Source organism: Triturus cristatus, chromosome 5_2, assembly GCF_964204655.1.
Source record: "Triturus cristatus chromosome 5_2, aTriCri1.1, whole genome shotgun sequence".
NCBI classification, from domain to species: Eukaryota; Metazoa; Chordata; class Amphibia; order Caudata; family Salamandridae; genus Triturus; species Triturus cristatus.
In genome coordinates, this window is record NC_140588.1 from 883,002,952 (window position 1) to 883,016,475 (window position 13,524).

General features: G+C 47.6%; 1 protein-coding gene across 6 annotated transcripts in view; it reads left to right on the forward strand.

The window, feature by feature from the left end:
* The window catches only part of MTMR1 (myotubularin related protein 1), a 533,995-nt gene that overhangs the window by 284,318 nt on the left and 236,153 nt on the right, over nucleotides 1–13,524 (forward strand). The window lies entirely within an intron of this gene.

A 13,524-nucleotide genomic window follows, 5' to 3' on the forward strand; every position in this document is an offset into this window, starting at 1 on the left:
CCAAGGGAGCAGCAACAACAGGAGCCGTCAGAGCATTAACTACAGTAAGGGCTACACCAGCATTGAGAAGGCCACAACACTATTCACAACAGCAGCGACTCCAGCCTCTACAACAGTAGCATTAACAGTTGCAACAGTAGTGGTGTGCAGAATTTTTTATATAGCGAGAACTTGACCCGAATCGGGTATCAGAGTGCTTTACATAGCACCCGTTGCATTACATGAGGTCACATTCATTTTTGTTAGGCACAGGGAGATTTAGTGATTTGTCCAGAATCACAGGATGCTCAGCGTCACTGCCGAGACTCAAACCCAGTTCCCCAGATTCGAGGTTGTCCGCCCTAGCTGTAAGCAAACTCCTCTATCCAAGAGTGGAGACTAAAGCATTGAGGATAGCTTCCACAAAAACTGTAAACATAGCAGCAGCCACAGTAGTAACCACAGTTACCCCCTAAATAGAGACAACAGTAGCAGTAAGCCCTCAAAAGTGCACAGCTCCTGGCATGGTTGGGGCAACTCCGGCCACAACAGCAGGGACGGCTGCAGCGACAACATCCAATACCATTGCAGTAGCACAGCCGCTTCCCATAATCGCGGTCAGTGGGTACCGCATTTGACATCATGGCAGGGACAACAACTGCTAGCACATCAGGGAAGACCACTTTAATCACTTTTGTAAACACTATAGGGACCACAGAAACAACAACAGCTGCCCCATGGCTGGGACAACAGCAGAAAAGACAGATATAACAACAGGGACAGGAGAATCTGCTGCTACAAGACCAGGAAAAAGATTAAGAAGCACTGCCACCACAGCAGGGACCACAACTGCAACCACAGCAGCAATATTTACAATTGCAGCAGGGACCACATCTGTAATGAAAGCAGGGATGATAATTGCCACCATGGTAGGGCCCAGAGCAGTAATCACAACTATAACCACAGCAGGGACCTCAGAGTCTACCGGAGTTGCCACAGCAGCAGCATATATAGCAGTCACAATAGCTTCTACCACTTTAAGGACCAAAGCCACCACCTAAATAGCGACAGCAGCTGCAAGACTTAAGCATCCTTCAAAGATATAACCACGACAGACACCACAGTAGTGAATACAGCTGCCACCACAATAGGAACTACAACAGCAACAACATTGTTAATTACAGCAGCAACAACAGCTGTCTAAACAGCTCGGACCACAGCAAAATCCATAGTATTCTGAGCAAGGAACATAGAATCAACCACACAGCAGTAACTACCACAGAAACAACTTTCACAACAGTTACCACAGCAGGAACTCATCAGTGACCATGTCTACCACCATAGATCAGACAATAGCAGCAACAGCAGCTGCTAGAAAATCAGAGACAACAGCATTAACCACAGTTATAAACACAGCAGGTACAACTGCAACAACAATAGTTGCCACAATAGTGGGAATATCAGCAGTGACAACACTGCATCTACAGTAGGCGTAGCAATTGCAGCACATCTCCCTGCCAGGGCGGGACTACAGCAGCAACCACAGTCTTAACCACTGGAAATAAGAACAAAAAGGCAATGAGTGGAGACCTTAAATTGATTTAGGTTACTGGTGATTACTCTGAGCTGCATTACAGTCCAGGGTGTGTTTTACTCACTGTAAGAAATGGGCTTACTGGTTGGGGGGGGTGAAGCTCTACTCAATCAGCAACCACAGTCTTTATCAGCATGAAGTCACGAGCAAACCCAAAATTACCTGTGCTCAACCCTCTAGTAGCTTGGCACAGAGCAGGCAGGCCTAACTTAGAGGCAATATGTAAAGTATTTATGCAGCAATTCAAACAGTAAGTAAGGGACACACAACACAAGAACAACCCCACAGCAATTCAGAAAAAAATATGGTTATAAGGTTGGGTTTTGTATCAAAAGATCCCACGGGGTCAGACATCAACTAAAACGAGATATCCATACAGAGGAGCGGCTGCTGGGTACATTGGAGTCGGACCTACACGTGGCTCCTCAGAACATGGAGGAGTGGCGTATAGCACGAGAGGCTCTATGGACACTTGACGTAGACTAGAAAAATTCACGTACACTGCGTACCGACAATGCCTACATATAGAGGACGATAAAATTGGAGCCCTACTAGCGAGACCTTTGCAACTCTGATACTGCAATTACAAAATAGCAACGGGGATATGATATGCACCCAGGGTGCGATTATAAACACACTAGCCCAACACTTAGCTGACATGCTGGCAGCCCCCACTACTAAAGAACTACTAGCCGCCACTCGATGTCTCAAAACAGCCAAATACCCCGGAAGCGACAAACTCCCGGCTGAGTTCTATAAACGATTTGCGCCGTTGCTAGCAGATAAACTACTAGAAGTATATAATAAGTCCCTTGAAATACAGTCCTTGACCGCATCCATGGGAGAGGCGCTGGTAACTATGATATTGAAACCTGACAAAAGCCCTCTTCTGCCCGTCTCCTACAGGCCAATCTCACTCCTGAATCTCAATGTTAAGCTCCTGAGCGGGATCCTAGCGACCAGGTTACTGCCCATATGCCCCACCTTGTACACCCGGACCAAGCTGGGTTTATATCACGGAGGAACACCACACATAGCTTGAGACGCCTGGCACGCGCCGTTCCTTGCGAACGAGGAATGTGCGCTGGCAATGCTTGATATTGAAAAAGCATTCAATTCAGTGTGATAGGAGTATGCCTGGGCAGCTCTCCGAAGAATAGGTATAAGGCTGGTGTTTATTCAATGGGTCCAACTGCTATATAAAAACCCAACAACCCGGGTCAGGATGGTATCAGAACAGTTTACATTGACACGAGGTACCAGACAGGGCTTCCCCCTGTCGCCGCTTCTTTTTCCGGCGGCGATGGAACCCCTGGCAGCGAAACTGAAGGAGAGAATGAGTGGTTGGGGAATCCTCTTGGGGAATAGTAAGCTTGTAATGTCCCTATACACCGATGATACATTATTGTATTTATGGCATCCCACACAGGTGGTGCCGGTCCTTCTTACTGAGCTGGAGAAATTTGGGGCACTTTCTGGACTCCGTATTAACCCTGGGAAATCGAAATTAGTCCCTGTAGGGAAATTGGCAGAGAAATCGCCTAATGATCTTCCCGATGTGGGCCTGCCATGGGTAACTAAGGTAACAAAGTACCTAGGGATCTGCCTGATGTATACGTGCCCTTCCTATCTGGAAAAAGATATAGTGAGGGTAGTGGAAGGTATCCGCACCTCCGCAAGGTTCTGGAAAAATGTACCTCTTTCCCTGATGGGGAGGGTAGCGATTATAAAAATTATTATTCTTCCACGATGCCTTTATGCCATTCAGCACTCCTTTTATGAAGTACCTAGGAGATACTTTACGACTTTGAACAGTCTGCTGGTGGATCTTCTGTGGGGGAACAAGTGTAAGCACATATGATTAGGAACCCTTCAAAGAAAGTGGGAGGATGGTATAAGAACCACAAATTGTGTCAAGGCAATGTCCAGAGGATGTAGAAGTACTGGGGAGCAAGGAACCTCCCAAGGTGAGAGACTAGGAGCCCCACGGAGAGCGTGTGCAGTGTGTGAACACAACCGTGTGCTTCGTACAAGTCTATGTGCAAGTCACGGTTGGAATTTTAAAGATTAGGGACCCTTCCCAGTAGACCCTGAAGAAACCCCGTGGAAGACAGAAGGTTGGAGATCCACCCCACCAGTGGATACCGTGGTACCCAAGTTACCAATCCCAGGGAAGCCGGGTACATAGGTGTGAAGTGGCGTCGGAAACCGCAGACAAACTCAGTGGAAGACTTCATGAAAGTGCCGCTGCTGGAAGAAGAGAAAGTGTCCGGAGGACTCCAAAAAGAGGAGTACCGGAAAGCAGAGGGGACAGTGTCTGTCACTCGGGAGTGACCAGGAGGCTTGGAAGATGGGTGCTTCAGGAATGATGATGGTGACCTTGACTCTGCAGCTGCGAGCTCCAGGCGACACAGAGGATGACAAGGACTCGGATGCGGGCTGTCCCCCGAAGTATGTCGAGTGCTATGGGGTCGGTGTCCGGCGGCAGTACCAACAAGCCTTGGCAAATGCAACCCACGTAGGAAATCATGGTGGTGCTCAGTTGGGACCAGCAAGGTCCAGGAGACTCACCACCACCAGGGGAGTCTGGGCAGGCCCAAACACTCAGGAGAGCCCAAGGAAAACAAGGATGACCCTCAATTAGACCCACAGGCCAGAGGCACAGGAGTCGCGAGAGGACCTCGAGCAGCTCACCGAACGGAGTAGGCCATGGTGCACATGAGGCAGTGTGACTGAAGATCATGGTGCAAGAAGTTGCCAGAGGTTGGGGCTACTTGGAGCCCAATGCACTTGTCACAGAGTTGCCAACAAGCATATGTACTTGCAAAGGTACGCGGTGCACAGGGGTTTGGTGAATGCAGCCCCCACAAGGGATTCTAACCTCAGACTTGGAGAGAGGGCAGCTAGGGCCTCGGGAGACGTAGATAACCACCACCTGTGTTGTTGAACCCTTCGGAGACGGCAGGAGCTCAGGATCAGCAGACCGGTCAGCAGTGTTGAGGTGCCTGTGAATGCAGGGATGTGACTCCTTCACTTCAAGCTAGATTATCTTCAAGTGTCTCAGATGGTCCACTGGTCCTGCATGGATCCTGTATGGTGCACAGGCACAGACGATGCAGCAGACTGAAAGGGAGATGAAGTCAGGCCCAAACAAAGTCCAGTGAAGTCCAGAGTGCCCAGCCGGTAGAAGTGCAGTGGTTTCAGTTCTGAATCTTGTCCACTACGAATCTTGGGACCTACACCCAGGTAAGCCCTTAAGTACCCTAAGGAGAGGGTTGGGAAGATTCAGGGGACCCTCCCAGGGGAGGGTCTGGACAGGGGGGAGGCTACTTCCATGTCCTTTGTCCAGTTTCGCACCAAAGCGGGAGCCAAGGGCTTCCAGGACTGGTTTGAACTGGACTATGCACAGGGACACCAAATGTGCCCTCATGCAGACTTTCAGGCGCTGGCAAGCACACCCACCCAGCCCTAATACACTAAATCCTGTCACCTCCCTGTGACAGGATGCCTATTGTTCTGGCTTCCCCTGCTCAAACTTGGCTCAGCAGCAGGAGGGCAGAAATGTGTGTCTGTTCAGCAGCAACCATTTGGTGCTGTCTCGGACTAGAAGGCTGGTACCGGGAACACCAAGAGCCTAACGGAGGGCTTTACCAGTGCTTTGAATCATACCCCCAGGGTGTGATTCCAACATGTTTGATACCAAACATGATAGGATTCGTTGCAGCCGTTTTCGCGATGGTCACTCGATGCCCCTCTATATATTATATGGCTGCTTCACTGACAACCTGGGAGAATGGACTCTTTAGGCTGCAGGGGTGTCCTGCTCATGCAGGGGCACCCTCTCTCTTAGAACCAAGCACCCTGCCCTCAGGATTGTAAAGGCCTGCTAGAGGGGTGATTTATAGGTTTTAAGTGCAGTGACCCTTAGATATAGTAAACCTATATCTCTCAACATACACAGGCTGCAATGGCAGGTCTGTCGTTCCATTTTGAATGGTCTCTCATGGGTGGCATAATACATGCGGCCACCTATGGGAGACCTTTGGGGTACCTATGCCCTGGGTACATGGTACCATATACTAGGGACTGACAGTATCCAATCTGGGGGTACATAACACAACAGTTTAAGGAGAAAGCAGATAGACTGGGGTCCTTATTAGCAGGATCCCAGTCAGACTAGTCGAAAACAGTATCACATCAGCAAAAAGTGGGGGTAACCATAAGAAGCAGATCCTTCTTTCCTACAAGTGGCTGCTGGCTGGCACGTATGGTGGCGCTCCCCTCTCAGAGCTACTTCCCAAAACGTACCCATATATAATGCGGCATGTAGCGGAGGTGTGGGAGGCCACGGTCCCGAGGCAGGTTCGGCACACACCTTATTCTCCAGACATGCCGTTTTGGTTCATAAAACCCTTCAATAGAATTGTGAACTCAATGTCAGTCCGAAAATGGAGGGACAGAGGTTGCCTCACAATGGGAAATCTTAATTTGTAATTGGCAGTTTCTATTGAGAGAGGACTCTGCGACCGCCTTTGACTTAGGAACTGGGCTGTTTCTCCAATATCGGAAGATATCAGCCGTTGCCCGAGAGTTATGGTGCTCATTTCCCGAGGAGCCCCCAGTACATCGGTACTAATGACACTGTTATCAATGACAGGAGGACCACAACTTATTTCACACATTTATAGAGCACTTTGCGATGATCTCCCCACCGGACTCCTTCCATTGCAGACAAGATGGGAGGCGGTGCTGGACGAACCAATATCAAGCTGGGGGTGGACAAAGATACATGAATGGGTACGAAGGGTGTGCTTTAGCGTACGATTCAAGTTAGTACAGTACAATGTGGTGCACTAATTATATCTAACCCAGCAGACATTAAGTAAAATATACCCGGGTCGCCCAGACACATGTCCTAGATGCGGTGAATCAGAAGCTCACTTTATACTTATGATGTGGGCATGTCGAACATTAACACAATACTGGGAGAGTGTACTAGAAAGGCTACATATAGCCACGGCAGGCACGCAACACCCATTGGACTCCAAGGGCTTCAGCCCCCCCCCCCCGACCCCCCCCCCCCCCCCCCTGTCGTGTGTGGCAGCCCCGGATGAGACAGCTTCCCGGGCACACACACAGCCGCATCCGAGCACTTCACAGGTATTTAAAAGACCATTTGCATGTTAATGAGGCCTCGCTGTTGTTTCACCCCTTTAAGAGCCCCTGCAGCTCCACTCTGCCTATTGCTTAAAGATTCAGCCCCACCCGAAATTGTTTCTTAGCCCCCCCCCCAAAATTTGGCTCTAGTTGCGCCTCTGAGCCACAGCATTGACAATTCCTAAGAACATACGAGCCGTGCGGCTTACTACCCACTCCTAAAGAAACAAGCATTGGCATAGCCAATAGGTCTTGCCTTTGGGACCTTATAAGTGTTTAGCCATGCAACAGTTGCATAACTAAACACTTATAAGGTCCCAAAAGCGAGACCTATTGGCTATGCCAATGCTTGTTTTAACTGCTGCAATCTATTGAAGCCTCACGGAGAACATCAAAGCGGCCGTGCGGCCGCAAAAGTGATCGCACATGCACTGTAGCTCTAGGCTGGCCTGGTAGCACTTTTTGGAGCCCTCACAAAATGTCTCGCCAGACCAGCGCATGCTCTGGGTCAGGCGAGACCTAAAAACTAAGCAGGAGGTTTGTGCTCCTATGGTTGGTATTAGAAAAAAGATGAGTGGCAATCATGTGGATGAGTCCGGTCCCGCCTCTCATGGATAGATGGGTGAAGATATGGGGTAATGGGCGCAGCAGAGTTAATTCGGATAAAACAGGTTAGAAAGGATGAAAAACTCAAAGATGATGTACAAGCATTGGTAGTAGCTATGATTGTGGATTTATGAGATCCCCAGGCCTCAGATACAAGGGAAGATGAAGGCAGTAAGGGGAACGAGGGGTAATATCTGATGGGAAGAGATGAGTGGTAATAAGGTTAAAGGGCAATATTCTCACACTGATGTTTACTCACCCCATGACACAGATAGGGTGGGAGGGGAAGAGGAGTTACAACTGTTATGATTGGCATGGAACTTCTAATATGAAAATGTAGATGACCATATTAATAAATACACTAAATGAAGACAGGGATAATGGAAGGAAGGGAAGAGACAGGTCTGCATAGTATGAATCTTATTATTTAAACTGTTGTATTAAACACAAATGCCAATAAAACTATTTTAAAAGACACGCATCAGAAATGCAATCGGTATCTCATTTTTAGGTCTCGCCTGAGACCGCGCTTTAGCGCTGCTCTCGCGAGAGCTTGTGTAAATGGGGGATCTGGAAGTGCAAACGAGTGCTTTCAGGCCTCCAAATACAGTGCATGTGCGCCGGGCGCGCGCACCATTTGGCAGCCTGCACACCGTTTGCTTTCACTTTCGCGGGCCGCACGGCCGCTTTGATGTGATCGCGATCACTTTCACACAGTGCATGTGCGCCGGGCGCGAGCACCATTTGGCAGCCTGCGTGTACATTTCGCGGGCGCTTTGATGTTCTCAGTGAGCCGCGCGGCCACTGCCAACATCAAAGCGCCCGCGAAATGTACACGCCATTTGCCACCCACTCCCTTATCCCACTTCCTGCTTGTCTTGTCCGATAATTAGTTTATCTGCCATGTCCCAAGAATCCGGCTTTCGCACTACTGATATCCTTAGTTTTAATTTTTTTATGAAAGGGCAGTTATGTGCTCTAAACACTCGTGTGTTTACTGGAGCTGTGGAGAAAGGTGTTTCTCCACTTGTAAAAATGTTTAAATGTTCAAATGCACATTTTGTTACATTCATTCATGCCTGAGAAGTAACTGTTGGACACAAAAACGGACACGAAAATCTATAATATCATACATCTCTATGCTTGTGAATCCGCTAAAATGAGAATTCAATATATATATTAGACGTGAGTCCTGTACATGATTTTGAATCAGGCCATCTGAGACTTAACTTGAGGTCAGTGGTAACATACAAAATGAGAAAATTAGATTCCGAATGCAGACAGCCTTGTCTCAGTCCTCACAAGCTAATGATCTGTCACACCTCATTTAAGCTAAAATGGTGGAGAACTTTCACCCCCGACCTGCTCGGAGACAGGAAGCAGGAGTCCCTCTGGATGTCATGATTAAATCTGCGTTCAATTAGCCACCCGGAGGAGGGGGGTGGGGAAATGCGACAGAAGAGTATTTTTCACGACCCCATTAGCCCTAGCCATTAACCACATAACGGGTTAATGCATGCATTCACATTTTCCCTCCACATGTGCTGATTTGAAAGCCTATCCACTGCTGTTTGCCCTTTTTTAAATCTTAGCGCACTTTCGCAGCAGAGCACATCGCCTCCCTACACAAAGAAACATACTTCAAATAACATGAGACGTATAACAAGGACTATAAAATCCCAATTTACGTCAGTCTGTGCAAATCAGTTAGGCACAAAATAAGTACAGGCATTTAATATTTCCACGCGGTACTTCGTTATATACAAAGGCCTTGTCCCTCGAGGAATGGTAATGAAAAAATTGTATGCTTCTGAAGGCAGAGAGGAGAACTTCTCTAAGCATTTTCAATTCCGACAAATTGTTTCCAGCTGTACTGAAAGCGATAAGACGCTTTTTGGGCACAAGCGTGGAAAGTTATGCTTTTCAGAACATTACTTTCAGATGCCTTCCGATTGAACTGAGAGTGCATCACGCTATGTACCGCCTGCAGGTCACACTGAATACTACAAGTCCCACAAGTCTTTGTAAGTCTCCACAAAACAACCGCAAGGGTCCTACATATCTGAGAAAACAGCTTTAGCTCCCAAAAGCCCGGAGTGAATTTCCTGTAGCTGTCTCCGCCCCTACCACTGAAGCACTATGTGCAGAAAACTGATTAGAAAGAAATTCACAACAACTGGAATTAACAACTTAAATGATTCCCAGAAGCCACGCTAATGAGCCGTCTACCCTGTCTCGAATCTGAGGCCCACAACAGGTAACAAGCATTGGTATAGCCAATAGGTCTCGCCTTGGGGACCTTATAAGTGTTTAGCCATGCAACGGTTGATATTGTTGCACCAAGGATATTGTGCTGCTGCATAACTAAATACTTATAAGGTCCCAAAAAACGAGACCTATTGAATTCGCTTATGAATAGGTTTATTCTTATAGAAATTGATTTTAATCATTTTATCAACCTAGGAAGGATGAAAGCCGTAGTAGACTTTGCACACCTTCTGACCTGGAACCTGTAAGATATGCAGACTCACCGCAGCTTGGACATAGCCAGCCGGGCTACCTTCACGATTATTGTTAAGGAAACTTCCCTATTCATTTGTTCCACGGCCTCACCGGGTTTAGGACACAGCGCCTCGTAGGCAGAGGCCCGCAGTCTAGCCGCTGCATAGCCTGCCGCTCCCATGTGAGAATAAAGCTAACCTCGCTGGGTGTATTTCTGCCTGCGCTGAGCTCAGCCCGATCCACTAATTAAATTGTGTTCTGCCCAAGGGCGCGCTCTTGTCCTTGCGTGCGGCTCTGTGGTTGGTTGGAGACGGGGGGCAGAGAGCGCCACTGCATCACCACAGTGCTCCTGCCATGCAGGGGTGCAGAGTCGGGGTAATGAACTGCCATCGGGTGTCAGAGGCTGCAGTATAAACACGCGCTCCTCAGTGCAGATAATGGACCGCGCGAGAACCTGCCAGCACTCCCTGGCATGCGGAAAGAGACGGGCGCGGGCTACAGCTCGATACAACCCCCTAAGTGGAATTAATGAGTGTCTCTGCAGGGAGCTGGAGTATTCGTCCTTTATGCAACTTTATTACCTGTAACTCTGCTCCTGTTGTCTTGCTTTGGCAGTCTCAGCATATGAGGTCAGGGATAGAAAGGGCATGGCAGAAATTCATGCTGTATACTCAAAGCTCACAAGTATCATGCCTAACCTAAAGTGGGATAAGGGAGAAGGTAGGGGAGAGAGGCACGCAGGCTGGCAAATGGTGATCACTTTCGCGGGCGCTTTGATGTTCGCAGTGGCCGCACGGCTCACTGAGAACATCAAAGCGCCCGCGAAATGTACACGCAGGCTGCCAAATGGTGCGCGCGCCCGGCGCACATGCACTCTCCTCTTACTCTCCAGCTGCTGGAAGGTCAACAGGCCGGCGCTGCTGAGACCCGTCCTGAACAAATACCGCACTTTTATATTTATAAACTGGAGCTGCTGCTTATCTCTTGGTTTTTCTATTTCACAAGACTGCGCAGGGTGTTCATCTCTCCTCTATAAAGATCTGCATAGAAGCTAGAGGTCACGTGTGCAATACTGCTAGGGAAGACTCAGACTTTCATTCTATCAAGGCTGATAACATGAGTAGTGTTGGCTTTGGTGATTTTAACACGTGTTACTCTCAGAACAACAAACCAGTAATATCCTTGGCAAAAGAATTTTATAAATACCGTGTTCTTTCGTCACTATCTGATCAACGTTTCATAATTTAACATGTTTAAACCACTGTTAAGATAAATTGTTTATAAACTCGGACGCTTGTCTATTGAATATTTGTAGTGCTTCCTACATCATGACAAAAGTATGTAAAGAGCAGTAAAGGTGTCACTGCTAAAATGATAATTTGCCTGGCTCCTAAAGCAAGCATGGCCAGCACTTTCAGTGGGTAAAGTGAGAGCATCATCTAGTGGGGGTGCAACATTACAGCATAAGGCTAAAATATGGCATATGAGGTTACTAAATTCTGATTTATAATGAAGCGTTGATAGCACCAGGCACCACGTCTGCAAGCACACCCTCACTGTGTCCATACTTTAACAAGCATTTACAATGTAATAGGTCTCGCAATTGCGAGATTTTGAGCTATTGGCATTGTAAATGACAATGCCTTTTATTTGTGTTTAAAAAAGCTGCAATAATTGTCATTTACATTTACTATACCAATAGGACAAAGTGCGAGACCTATTGCATTGCAAATGCTTGTTTTGAGTTAGAGCTACTGGCATAGCTCAACAGCTACCGGACAGAAATTACTGTTTTGCAAGTGCCGAACAGAGCATTGCTCCTCGAAAAGGCCTAAAAACATAAAACGATGTTGATAACCTACAAAATAAAAAGGCAGATCAGGATGACCAGGAGGAACCGCGGACATATTGGGATGGCCAACGCAAGCAACAAAAAAATAACGTATTTCTAAATGGCACAACGAACAAATGGCAATTCATGGCCATGCCAAAAGTCGATAAAGGAGATGATAACAACAGGTCTTGCTGACAGTGCATGCGCACTGCCTAGACTCGAGCTAAAAATTCAGAAAAAAAATACTAAAATGTAATAAATAATTTAAGAATAAAACAACAAAAATTCAATCAGTAGAACCGGAGATTTACAATTTTAAAGATTTAAGTGAAAATAGTGCCAAAAAGCCCAAAGCGACAACTGTGGTAATCTGGTCGAGCTGGACCAGAACAAAGTCACAAGTTCAGGCTACAGGAACCAAGTTAGGCCTCCTGAACAAGAGTGCCTTAAATCCTAGTTGGAGAGCATTGCGAGATCCTGTGTTGAGGATGCCTTTGACGAGGATCTTGCAATGCTTAGGCCTGCGTCGAAGGTGCATTGCACAGCGGCTGATGTAGTGCACTATGGGGCTTGGGATGGAGACTTGTGTCATCGTCGACGAGGGGCTTGTGATGCGAAGACCTGCATCAAGGATGCGGCGCGCAGTAGCAATTCCAAAGCAACTGTGGGCTGCTATGCAAAATCCTGCGTCTGGGATGCATCATGCAGCTGTTCCAATGTGGAATTCTGTGAGGTGATGTGTCTTGCTGCATCTCCGATGTGGAGTTTTGGGAGGTGATGCAGCGTGCTATGTCGATTCTGCTGGGACCACAGTTGGGCTGACAGAGCCGCTTGAAGTCCACTTCAAAGGGTCCAGGACTGGGGTGGCACCACTTGGGAGGGTATGACTCCCTGCTGGCAGAGTCCTAGTGCGCTGTACAAGGTTGTTGGAGCCTTTTCTGTCCCTGAGGTTCTGATCAGGAGGCCAGCCAACTAGCCTTTGGAGTCATTCTGGTGGTCCTCTGTTGAAGATGCAGGGCCAGTCCTTCTCACTCAGGCAGGACAGGAGGGCAGCAGAGTGGCAGTCCTCCTTCCAGCAAAGCAGTGCAGCAGTCCTACTTCTGAGTCTCCCTCAGGTCCAAATCTGTACTGAAGAGCTTGGTCTCGGGGACCATTATTTGTACCTGGTGCCCACTTTAAAGTAGGAGAAGGTTCTGGAGGTCTTCATCCCCCTGAGGTGTCAGGAATCCTCTTGCTTCCTGCCCTGGACCCCCTAGTGACAAAAGTCTAGTGGTAACCCCTTTGTGAGTGTGTTCATGCAAAGTCTTTATGATGTGCAAGTGTGTTACATGACAGCTCCTCCTCCTCGTTAAGTTAGAGTGGCCCATCCTGCCAACACTTAGCCTTCCTTTGTCTCACTGTCTGGGAGCAATACACAAATACCAGCTACACCTAGTCATGTGACCGAGGGACAGACTACAGGCATCAAATGGTTAGAACAAGAAAATGCCCACTTTCTAAACTTAAAACAGGAAAGCTGTAACCTAGGTAGGTATCCAGTCCCGGGAGGCACTACTTTGATACAGAATGTCATGTAATAAACACTTTTGACTTCGTTTTTGACAGTTTCTTCCATACTTTTATTCCAATGTCTCAATTTTTTGTTATTCCAACCAGCATAGTTGCATGTAAATAGAGGTGTGCATAAATATTCAGACTATTTGTGCCTCATCTCTGATCAGCCTGCCTCTTTCTGCAGTTCATGTGTCTGTCTTATTATTTTACTCTCCTGCTTGCTATGACCACAACAGGAACAACTATGCAGCAAGTTACACAGTGACATGGTACAAATACTATAAGCGGATTTGAGCAT